This window comes from Lathyrus oleraceus, chromosome 2, assembly GCF_024323335.1.
Source record: "Lathyrus oleraceus cultivar Zhongwan6 chromosome 2, CAAS_Psat_ZW6_1.0, whole genome shotgun sequence".
NCBI lineage: Eukaryota > Viridiplantae > Streptophyta > Magnoliopsida > Fabales > Fabaceae > Lathyrus > Lathyrus oleraceus.
The window spans coordinates 119,778,569-119,791,501 of record NC_066580.1 but is presented as its reverse complement, the minus strand read 5'-3'; the positions used below and the strand labels follow the sequence as shown (position 1 = coordinate 119,791,501).

The window sequence follows — 12,933 nt, the reverse complement described above, 5'->3', positions numbered from 1 at the left end:
GTTCTAGAACTCTTTCGAGGTTCTCAAGACATTCTTCGATACTTAGCCCGCATACGGAAAAGTCATCCTTAAAGACTTCCATGATGTTTCGAGAAAATCAGCGAATATTGCCATCATGCACCTTTGGAAAGTTGCAGGAGCATTGCACCGGCCAAACGGCATTCGTCGATAAGCGAAGGTACCAAAAGGACATGTGAACGTTGTCTTTTCTTGGTCATCAGGATGAATCGGTATTTGAAAGAAACCTGAGTAACCGTCCAGATAGCAGAAATGAGAATGCTTGGCTAGTCGTTCTAACATCTGGTCTATGAATGGTAAAGGAAAATGATCTTTTCGGGTTGCTTTGTTTAGCTTTCTATAATCAATGCACATTCTCCATCCTGATTCAATTCGTTTGGTTATAGTTTCTCCTTTTTCATTTTCGATCACTGTTATACCTCCTTTCTTTGGTACTACGTGTATAGGACTAACCCATTTGCTATCGGATATGGGATATATGATACCTGCCTCTAATAACTTCGTTACTTCCTTCTTCACTACCTCACTCATGATCGGGTTTAGTCTCCTCTGATGTTCCCTAGAAGTCTTACAGTCTTCTTCTAGCATGATGCGGTGCATACAAATAGAAGGACTTATCCCTTTAAGATCGGTGATGTTGTATCCTAATGCGGTTGGATATTTTCTTAAGATATGTAGGAGTTTTTCGGTTTCATGTTTTCCTAGGTATGCATTGACTATTACTGGTCGTTCAAGTTCTAAGTCTAGGAATTCATATCTCATATTTTTGGGAAGTCTTTTCAGGTCGAGGGTTGGTTTCTTAAGGCATTGCGTAGGGTCTGATGTTATTGCTAAACATTGGTTCAGTCTGTCTTCTACACGATAGTCGGATAAATCGTCATTTTCGAATTTTGTTTCTTTTATGCATTCATCGATGATATCCATGAAGTAACATGTGTCTTCTATTGTAGGTGCTTTCAAAAATTTGGAAAGAATAAACTCAATTTTCTCTTCTCCTACTTCGAAAGTGAGTCGTCCTCGTTTTACGTCTATGATAGCACCGGCAGTTGCTAAGAAGGGTCTTCCCAATATAATGGGGGTAACTTCATCTTCTCTTATGTCCATAATTATAAAATCCGTGGGAATGTAGAATTGACCTATGCGCACGGGAACGTTTTCAATAATTCCTATGGGATATCTAACGGAACGATCTGCTAATTGCACATACATTTTAGTTGGTCTTAATTCTCCCATTTCAAGTTTCTTGCATATGGACAAGGGCATAACACTGATACCGGCTCCTAAATCGCATAAAGCTTTGTCTATGACAAATTTTCCTATATGACAGGGTATAGAAAAACTACCAGGATCTTTAAGTTTAGGAGGCATATTTTGGATTATTGCGCTACACTCAGCAGTGAGTGTAACGGTTTCGTTATCTTCAAGTTTCCTTTTATTAGATAAAATTTCTTTTCAGAACTTAGCATATGAGGGCATTTGTGTAATAGCTTCTGTAAAAGGGATTGTGACGTTTAATTGTTTCAGTAGGTCAACAAATTTTTTAAATTGGCCTGCGTCTTTGGTTTTAATTAGCCTTTGAGGATAAGGGATAGGTGGTTTGTAAGGCGGTGGAGGTACATAAGGTTCTTTTTTTTCTACGGTTTCCTTATTACACTCTTCCTTTTCCTTAGGTTTACTTTCTTCCTCAGTTGACTTTTTAGAGTTTTGGTTCTCAATCCTTGGGTCAGATGGTCCTTCTATCTCTGTACCACTTCGTAATATAATTGCATGAGCGTGGCCTTTCGGATTAGGTTGGGGCTGTCCAGGAAATGTACCAGTTGGGGCAGCAGTAGGCGCTTGTTGTTGAGCTACTTGCGAGATTTGTGTTTCCAGCATTTTGTTATGGGTAGCCAGGGCATCTACTTTACTTGCTAGTTGTTTAATCTGTTCGCTAGTGTGTACATTCTGGTTTAAGAACTCTTTATTGGTTTGCTGTTGAGAAGCTATGAAGTTCTCAATCATGATTTCCAAGTTGGATTTCCTAGGAACGTTATTGTTAGGTGTAGATGGGGTCGGCTTTTGATATCCAGGTGGTACAGCTGGAGCTTGACTGGGAGCTTGACCTGGTGCGTATAAAGCGTTGTTACTTTTATATGAAAAATTAGGATGGTTCTTCCAGTTTGAGTTATAGGTATGCGAGTAAGGATTTCCTTGAACATAGTTCACCTGATCTGTTTGAATTCCTGTTAGGAGTTGACAATCTGTAGGAGTGTGACCTTGAATTCCACAGACTTCGCAATTCTGAGTTACGGCAACCACGGTGGCTGGAGGTGATACATTTAAACTTTCAATTTTCTGGGCAAGAGCATCCACTTTTGCATTAACATGATCAAGGCTACTTATCTCGTACATGCCACCTTTCGTTTGAGGTTTTTCTACCACTGTTTGGTCGCTTCCCCACTGATAATGATTTTGGGCCATGCTCTCGATAAGCTGATAAGCGTCGGTGTAAGGTTTATCCATAAGCGCACCACCGGCGGCGGCGTCTATTGTTAACCTTGTGTTGTACAAGAGACCATTGTAGAAGGTGTGAATTACTAACCAGTCTTCTAAACCATGGTGTGGACAAAGTCTCATCATGTCCTTGTATCTTTCCCATGCTTCGAAAAGAGATTCGTTATCTTTTTGCTTAAATCCATTTATCTGGGCTCTCAACATAGCTGTTTTGCTTGGAGGAAAATATCGGGCAAGAAAGACTTTCTTCAACTCATTCCATATGGTGACTGAGTTGGAAGGAAGAGACTGAAGCCATCTTCTAGCTTTATCTCTTAACGAGAAAGGAAAGAGACGAAGTCGAATTGCCTCTGAAGTGACACCATTAGCTTTAACAGTGTCGGCGTATTGGACAAATACGGATAAATGAAGGTTTGGATCCTCGGTAGGATTTTCAGAAAATTGATTCTGTTGCATTGCCTGCAACAACGACGGTTTAAGTTCGAAGTTGTTCGCTTCGATTGCGGGTGGAGCAATACTTGAATGCGGCTCATCTTGCGATGGAGCAGCGTAATCTCGAAGAGCACGAGCTGGTTCGGCCATCGCTGGTATCGTTAATAGAAGGGGATTTTTGAGATCAGGAATTTTGATTGGAGGAAGATTGTTTCTAGCACGATACTCCCGAATTCGTCGTAATAATCGGAGATATCGTTCAACGTCGTTGATTCGTAAGTAGTACGGCTCGCCTTGTGAGCGAGTGTGTGGCATACAAATCAACAAAAAAGGGAAAAAATAAAAATTGCCTTAGTCTCTACAGCGTAACCGGAGAGTTACGATATCGACTAAATAAAACGTCCCCGGCAACGGCGCCAAAAACTTGATCGCGACTTTATGAGTCTATTGGGGTACTAACTGCAAGTGCACAGTCTAATCACGTAGTTTTAAAAGATATTGATCCCACAGGGACTTAATGAATCGATCTACCGTTTTTCTAGGGTTACTGCGTAAAGCTAAGGCGGATGATACTTTAATGATTAGGGGGAAAAGTAAAACTAAATTTGGATCTAGATAAAATATCAAATAATATGGATATCAGTATGTAGTTCGTCGTAATTGGGGAATCAAATCTTCGTTGGTCTTTTTCTTAATTTTAAAATAAGTCTTTTCAATAGACACTATTAGTTAAAAGTCTTTTCCTCAAACTCTCGCTCTGTTGAGTTAGACTATGACTTTATATTTTAACATACGCTCTCACTATTTCGTTAAATCTAAAATCATTTTTTGAAAATAATAGAATCTATAGAAACTCCTTTTGAGAAAATACTAACCGTTTAAACACCCTCGTCTCAAACTCTCGCTCTGTTGACTTAGATTATATGATTAAACTTAAATGCTTAACTCTCGTCCTCACATTTAACTTTTAAAAATAATTTTTGAAAATGATTAGAATTTAATTAACCTTAAAAATTGCTTTCGCCCTGATTTAAAGTTAATGTTCAATTTACACTGTCCAGTTAAAAACTCAAACCGTCGTTCTATTGATTTTAACTTCTTTATGTCTTTTACTCTCGTACAAAAACCTTGGTATTAACTCTGTAAATTGAGACCAGAAAAAGAGTGACTATATTTTGAAATAAATTTAAAACCAAATCAATTTGAATTCCTTTATTCCGCTTATTTTACATAACGATATCTAAATTAATTAGCCAGACATGATAAACATGCACAAACAATAATCATGCATAAATACGGTCATATTAAACAAATAATATATATAAACAGCGGAACAAAGCATATGTAAATTAAAACGATAAATTAATTAATTAATGAACCTAGAAAAATACTAGAATTCTGGATTTTATCTCCTAGCTTCGATGCTCGAACACTCCACCACAAGTCGGTTGGATTTGTTCTTCACAATTCTCAATCAGATAGGAAAGTAAAAACAAGGAAATAAAATACTATGATCTAACGTAAGGTTAGATCCAGTAAAATTACACAATAATTTCCGGTGTCGAAACTATCGTGAGAAAATAAACTGTATGCTTCGGAAATTAAACTAGAAAAGAAAAGGAAATAAATTGCTTGGAAATTTAGAGTGCTGGAAAAATAATGCTGGAAAGATTGTACCGAGAAGACCGACTCAATTGGCTTTTGTGAGGTGTATTTATATTCACCTCCCAAAATAACTGTTTCCTAGAATGAGTCTTCAGTGTGGTTCAAAATGTCTACGAGTGCAGGAGAAAATTTAGGGGAAACCGTCCACTCCGTTACGCACGTAAAGCCTAAAATATAGGAGTGGAATGTGTGACGTCCGTCACACTATGTGTTACGGTCGTAACACTAGGTCTTAGGATGTGGCGCTCGGTACGTGTTTGTGACGGTCGTGACAGAAATTTTCTTTGTTCCAAACGTGGGTTGGGCTTTGGTGCTTCAGCTTGCTTCTTTTCCTAGAAAATCTTCTTTTTGCAGCCCTTTTCTTTCTTTTTCACATGTGCTTTAAATAATGATACGTGAAATAAATAATAAGAAAAATACCGAGTAATATCGAATAATATAAAATAAATTGAATCAAATAACGATATAATTTAATTAAATCAAGTCTAAAAATGTGATATAGTTTCATGTTATCACATCTCTTGTAGTTGGTAGTGATGTTCCTGACCCCTCATATGCTCAAACATCAGTGGTGAATGATCAACGCAGGTTAGGGTCACGGGTTCAGGTAGCTAGGGAATGTGGGACCGGAGGTCGGTTAGGTGATCCCGATCATCAACATTAGTCTTTTTTTGTGTAAACGGAGATTTATATTAATATGAATTGGTCATATTTCGAAATTATGTATCACGTAGACTATTTAACAAAAAAATTTGCAAAATACACTAAGGTGCCAATCCAATTGGCACCTCCTTTGGAAAAATACACATGGGCGCCAATTGAATTGGATGCACCATATTCCCTAGCCAATCTAATTGGCGCCTGCACTCTAGTTTTAAGAGGATTCGCCAATTGAATTGACACATCCTCCTAAAAATTGGATAGTTTATGAATTTTTTTGAAAACATGGTTATTTTGGGATTTTTAAAAAAAAACTGAATTAGTTTTTTAAAAAATTCCGAAAAAATGCCTAATCAATTCAAATTTTAACCATCATTTCACTTATAACACCACTTCTAATTTTCATTTCATCTATCTCTTTCTTTATCACATACCCATGTTTTAATGTTCTATCAACTTTATCTTCTTCTCTCTTCTTCTCTCTCAATAGTGTTCATTCTTTATTTGATTTCTATATTTCTTTTTAGTACTCCTATTTGATTTTTTTCTTCCATTAATTTCTTTTAACTTTCTATAAACTTTGCTTATAAACAAAAAAAAAATAATGTTTCTTTTTTAATTTTCACGTGGTATTACTTTGGAAACAAAAGATGATGGAAGAACATGAAGATCCATAAACTTTTCTGCAAATGAGAATATAAACAATAGGAAGTTCAAAATTCAATCAATGAAGGATACACATTAGGACTTCAAAATTAAAAAAGATATTTTTTCATTATTATATTATAATCAAGGTTGCAAACTTCAAAAATCAAAAGGTAACGAAATTAATTTTGCTCATTTGCTATTTTTTATTATATATATAAGTTAGGATTAATTTACTTCAAAAATACGTTTTTTTACATACTTCAAATCATAGTCTTTGAATTGAATCTTATATAATGGTTAATTAAATAATATATATATATATATATATATATATATATATATATATATATATATATATATATATATATATATATATAGTCAGGATCAAATGACACAAAAATTTTTGATCCGAGGTATTTGTAACTTGCTTCTGTGCCATAAAATTTTTAAACTATTTTTTTGTGTCAAGTTTTTAACTCGGGATCTATTCATTCCCCTCTAGATCTAAGCCTATCGTCTAACAATACTTACCCCAACAATCACACAATAAATAATTTAAAACATCAATTAATCAAATAAAATTTTAAATAATTCAATTAAATTAATCAATTAAATTCGGGGTATTACAACTTTCCCCCAAATAGAAAAATTTCACCCTAAAAAATTACCTAAAGGAAACAGGTCGGATACGACTCTCTCATTTGACTCTCAAACTCCTGATTTATGCATCCATTAGTTGGTCCTCCCCACACTACCTTCACCAAGGCAATCTCCTTACTACGCAACTGCTTCACTTCCCGATCCTCAATTTGCATGGGCGATCCCTCAACAGTCAGGTTCTCCCTCACCTGTATATCATCCACTTCGATCACATGAGATGATCCATAATGTATCTCCTCAACTGAGACACATGAAATACATCATGAAGATTAACAATTGGCGGTAACAAGGCAACCCGATAGGCCACCTCTCATATTTTCTGAAAGATCTGGTATGGACCAACAAATGTGGCGTGAGCTTTTGATACTTCAAGGCTTGACCAACACTAGTTACTGGGGAAACTCTAAAAAAAACATGGTCCCCCTCTTGGAACTCAAGTGCCTTCCTCCTCTTGTCATGGTAACTCTTCTGGAGACTCTGCGAAGCTTTCATCTTCTCTTGGATTATCTTGATCTTCTCAGAAGTCTGTTGCATAATCGTAGGTCCAATTAATGCACGCTCACCCAATTCGTACCAACACATAGGTGTCCTACACCTCCTACCATACAACGCCTCAAACGGGGCCATCCCGATACTCGAATGGAAACATTTATTATAAGTGAACTTAATCCGCGACAAGTAGTTATCCCAAACACTTCCTTATTCTAGCACACAAACCCTCAACAGATCCTGCAAAGATTGGATAGTCCTCTCTGTTTTCCCATCAGTGTGCGGGTGATAAGCAGAACTCAACTTCAACTTAGTACCCAAAGCTTTTTGCAAACTCTGCTAAAACCTCAACGTGAACCTTAGATCTATATCTGACACAATGCTTGACGGAATACCATGCAAACTAATAATCTTCTCAACATATAGCTCAACTAACTTCTGCAAAGTATAGTTGATCCTGATCGGTATGAAATGAGTCGATTTAGTCATCCTATCAGCAATCATCCAAATAAAATCACATATGTTCACCGTCTTCGGTAAACTTGTTACGAAATCCATGAAAATTCTATCCCACTTCCAATCTAGAATACTCAACGGTTGCATTAGACCCGACAACTTATGATGTTTAATCTTCGACTTCTGACAAGTCAAATAAGCATAGACAAATTCAGCTACTTCCTTTTTCATTCATGACCACCAAAATAATTTCTTTAAGTCTTGATACATCTTAGTGGCACCGAGAATAATACTCAACTCACTTATGTGACCCTCCTCAAGAATACTCTTCTTAAGCTTGGGTACATCTGGTACATAAACCCTGTCTATGAACCTCAATATGTCATTCTCATCAATTCTGAAGTCGCCACCCTTATTCTGATTGGTTAACATACGTCGGTCAACCAATCCCACATTGGTCTTCTGACTCTCTTTGATCTCTTCAAGAATAACACTCGTCAACTTCTACATACCCAACTTCACACTAGTAGGGGTCTATTCACATACCAAACTCATGTCTCTAAATTACTCGATCAACTCTAACCTTTGAACCATCGACATTGACATATGCAAAGGTTTCCTGCTCAATGTGTCAGCTACCACGTTAGCCTTAACTGGATGGTAACTCAAGCCAAAATCATTATCTTTCAAAAACTCGAGCCATCTCCTCTGCCTCATATTCAATTCTTTTTGATCAAATGAATATTTTAAACTCTTATGATCATCGAACACCTCAAATTTGGAGCCAAACATGTAGTGCCTCCAAATCTACAACATAAATACCATTGATGCCAACTCAAGATCATGCATAGGATACTTCTTCTCAAATTTCTAGAAGTGTAAGCCACCACCTGACTATTCTACATCAACACACCTCCCAGACCCATCTTCGAATCATCATAATACATAACAAAGGACTCACTTGGATTTAGCAAAATCAGAATTGGAGCAGACTCCAACTTCTTCTTGAGTTCTTGGAAACTCTCTTGACAATGCACATACCAAACGTAGGCTTGACCCTTTCGAGTCAATGGAAATGCTAATTTCGAAAAACCTTCAATTAAATTCCTGTAGTAACCAGCCAATCCAAGAAAACTTCTAATCTCAGTGATAGACTTCAGAGTATCCCATTGTAACATAACATCTATCTTCGATGGATCCAAAACTATACCACCACTAGAAATCACAAGAACAAGGAAACTCACTTCTCTTAACCTGAACTCAACTTGGACAACTTTGCGTACAACTAGTTCTCTTTCAATGTCCTTAATATAATTCTCAGATGTTCTATACGCTCTTCATCAGACTTCGAGTATATCAGGATGTCATCTATAAACACAACCACGAATTGGTTTAATTATAAATGAAAGATTTTATTCATGTATTCCATGAACACTCCAGGCGCATTAGACACACTGTAAGACCCAAAATTTGACCCCAAAAGATCCCTCATGCCATCTCATAGCTTTGCATTGGCATTGGGATCATACCTTGGTATTCTCCTCACCAATCATTCATTGGGTTTGCATTGGGAAAGATCACCAAGCATATTTGATCGTATCATACTTTATTTTCTTTGTTTATTAACCAATATACAAAAATATGTCTAGTATAGACTTGTTTCTTTTGTATGTAGTGTGTGTCTATATGTGCCTCACTAAGCTCACAACTAGGGTTTGAGACCCTCAATGCAAGAGATAAAGCAAGCTAAGGTCCAAATTGGTTTCTTTTGTATGTAGTGTGTGTCATTTTGATCAAGAGTTCATCAAGAGTTTAAAGCTTGTTTGTCAAGGAAACCCTAATTCATCTGGGTATCTTGTGTGCCTTCCTCAGCAAGTTTCTTCAACAGTTTGTAACACCCTAATCCCCGACTAGACATTTAAACAAAATAGTTTGAATAAAATCAAATATTAGAGTGTCACCAAAATGTAAAACTTCAAAAGACCAAATAGTCATACAAATACGCATCAGAAGTTAATCGAAGTCCAACATAAAGTCTCAACAATAACTCTAACAAATTAAAATAAAACATCACACAATGAAGGAAGACATCATATCCCCAGTGCTACATATCAGAGCGACTCCTCTAAGACCAAATGATAAAAGCTAAAGTGAGCATAAATGCCATCCCCTACTCAACAACCACTCATGTACCTGATTGTCTATACTCCCGAGGAGCACAAATGCAACAACAATAAATAAGGGGTGAGAATACATCTAACAATTATTAACGGTGAATAACAGTAAGACATGATATTAATCACGAATATAACAACATTCTCAATCACACTCAAAACACAATAAAATGGATCATGATGTAGATGCAATGCAATGCCACCATCTACATCTCATATGCATGTGGTACCAAAATCAATGGGATCAAAGTTATATTACTGATATTTGTATCTCTCTGATTCTTCTCTGAATCGTGTCCTTCTCTAGACGTGAGACCGTCATAGTCCCTATCTGAAGCAGGCCATCACTGGACCGAAGTCCTACATATCTCTGAAATACATGAATTTATGATAACAAACAACATAACATACAACATCAATATCATCTCAAAATGATAGCAAACACAAGTCACAATCATTCACAAAAGGTCCCACTCTTGAACCTATAATTCGCCATACTCGGCCATCACTGTAATCCCTATCTGGATTACTAACTCAAAATGTCATTCAAGGTCATCACTATAATACCTCTTTGGATAACTAACTCAAAACATCATTCAAGTCCATCACTATAATCCCTCTCTATATTACAAACTCAAAACATCATTCAAGACCATCACTATAATCCCTCTCTGGATTACTAACTCAAAACGTCATTTTCAAAAACAAATTAATTATTTAACTCACAAGGTAAAGTTGTGTTATTACCAAATATTCTCAACTCATCAAATTACTCATAATAACTCAAAAAGTCTCAAAGACTCATAATTTTCTCAAAAACTCATATTTTCTCAAAGAGTCATATTTTCTCAAAAACTCATTTTCTCAAAAACTCATTATTATTATTATTATATTATTATTATTATTATTATTATTATTATTATTATTTTGTCGGATCATTTACAGGGTAATGACAACCAATTTCCTTAATTTACTCAAAAGTGACCTTAAGGTCACCAAAAGGACTCTAATGTCACAAGATGCTCCAAAATGTCATTGAAGGCTCCCGAACTCCAAAAACTCCAAGAAATGCTCAAAATAACCTTCGAATTCCCCAAACATACTCTAAAGTATCTAATTACTCTAAGAGATTCATGAGTGATAACTCTACTAAGGATATAGTTGACGGTTTTCCTCAAAGTTACTTAAAAGGTAACCTTATAGTATCAACAATGCTCTAATCTTAGCTCAAGTGTATCCTATATTCTAATCTCCAACTCTAAACAACTCAAAAGTAACTCTGACAACTCTATAATAAATCTAACCAAATAAACTAGGACCCTTAAACTCATAAAAAAGGTAAGGAAATGTCACCATACTCAAAATTTCTCAAAACTCTAGAAATAACTATAAAATTGTCTCACTTCAAAATAGCACCAAATATTATACAATTATGATAAAACTATGAAACTGTCTAGTTTTAAAGTTCTTTAAACCCTATTCCCAATGCACTTAACCTACCTCAATCGGAGTTACGAAACTCCAAATCTATTAATTTCAGTTCAACCCTATCGTGATCATTCTTACATGACCTGTAAAATAAAATGTATGACTTCAAAATAGCTCGAAATTTTATATACTTATTATAAAATTATGAAACTTTCCAATATGAAATACCCTTAAGCCCTCTTTCTAACGCAACTAACGGCATCCTAAAAGGACTTACGAAACTCAAGTTATGTATGAAATAAGACGGTTAACCTCATTTTATGACTACTTGCGATTTTATACGTTTTTCTCCCTATTTAACATATTTTCAATTTTTTTGAAAGTCAGATTTTAAAAATAAATATTTTTTGTTTTTTTTATTGTTTGAGGTTTTTGACAAAAAGTAATTTTCTTGAAAAAGAGGTTAAAAATTAAGTTCTGGACTTTTTTTGGAATTTTCAGAAAAAAATGGTCTGGGAACACATCTTAGACCCAAAAATCACATTCTGGGGAATCAAACCACTCTTACAAGGTCGTTCGAAACCCCGGGTATAAGTTTCAACATAAAAGCAATAAAATTCACATAACAACCAAATAATTATTTAATATATATTATCACAAGATCATTTACCTTCAACAATGAGGTATCGAGCACTAAGGGAATTCATCTCAAATCCCCTATTTAGGTTTACGATCAAGCACAGATCACAACAATCCAACATAAAATAATTCAATATTCCAGAAAACATCGTAGCTCATCAATATACAAGTAAAATTAAGGGAAACTCATATCATCCCTTAAGGGTGTTAATAGGACGGTAAGGAACCCTCACTATCCTGTATGTCAGAAATCACCTAAAGGTAGATAATTCCCTCCCCCTTACCTTAGAATTGCAGTAAGGATGGTGATCCCAACAACTTTTGAATTCCTCTTCACATACTCCATCCTCTTTCTCAAATTGCCTATGAACTCCTCTTTTCTACATACATAATATTTTGTAAAAACCTAGATCTCTCCATATTTTAGAATATATATGGGTATTATTCTTAAAATTTACACTTTTTATCCACTTACTATTCCCTTCACTTTTCTCACCTCACACTCTCATCTAATCACACCAAAGACCTAATTCTCCTATTTAATTAATTAAACTATTAGTGAAATTGAATAAATATTTAACTTAACAATTATTTAATTAGGAAAATATATGTATTCTACTATTTTATCTTGTCACCAAATAATTAATTATTTCTAATTATCTTCAATAATCCTAATAATAATATTTATCTAATATTCAATCTCATAACCCCGATAATTAGTAAATTACCAAAATATCCATATGCTCCAAAAACTACAATATTCAATTTTATAAATAAATCACCCGAATAAATATATAAAATACTCTAATTATAAGTTGGGGTGTTACAAATCTCCCACACTTAAATGAATTTTCTTCATAAAAAATTATATGGTAAAAACAAATCCGAATATGACTCCTTGATCCGACCCTACAACTTTTGCAATGAAAAACCGATCTTAATCAGAATAAAATGCACCGATTTACTCAGTCTATCCATAATCACCCAAATCACATTAAATCCTCTAGGAGTATTCAGAAACCTAGTCATAAAATCCATCGATATAATGTCCCACTTCCATTCGGGAATATCTAGAGGCTGCATCAGTCCAGACGAATTTTGATGCTCAATCTTTGACTTTTAGCAAGTCAAACATGAATAAACAAATTGTGCAATGCTTCTCTTCATCCCT

At 35.2% G+C, this 12,933-nt stretch overlaps 1 non-coding gene across 1 annotated transcript; it reads left to right on the top strand.

Annotated features, from left to right (window-relative positions):
* The first annotated feature begins 2,608 nt into the window (after positions 1–2,608).
* LOC127125004 (small nucleolar RNA R71) lies at positions 2,609–2,715 on the top strand. Its single transcript, XR_007804472.1, has one exon. It is a non-coding gene; the product is annotated as a small nucleolar RNA R71 (small nucleolar RNA).
* Positions 2,716–12,933: the final 10,218 nt, after the last annotated feature.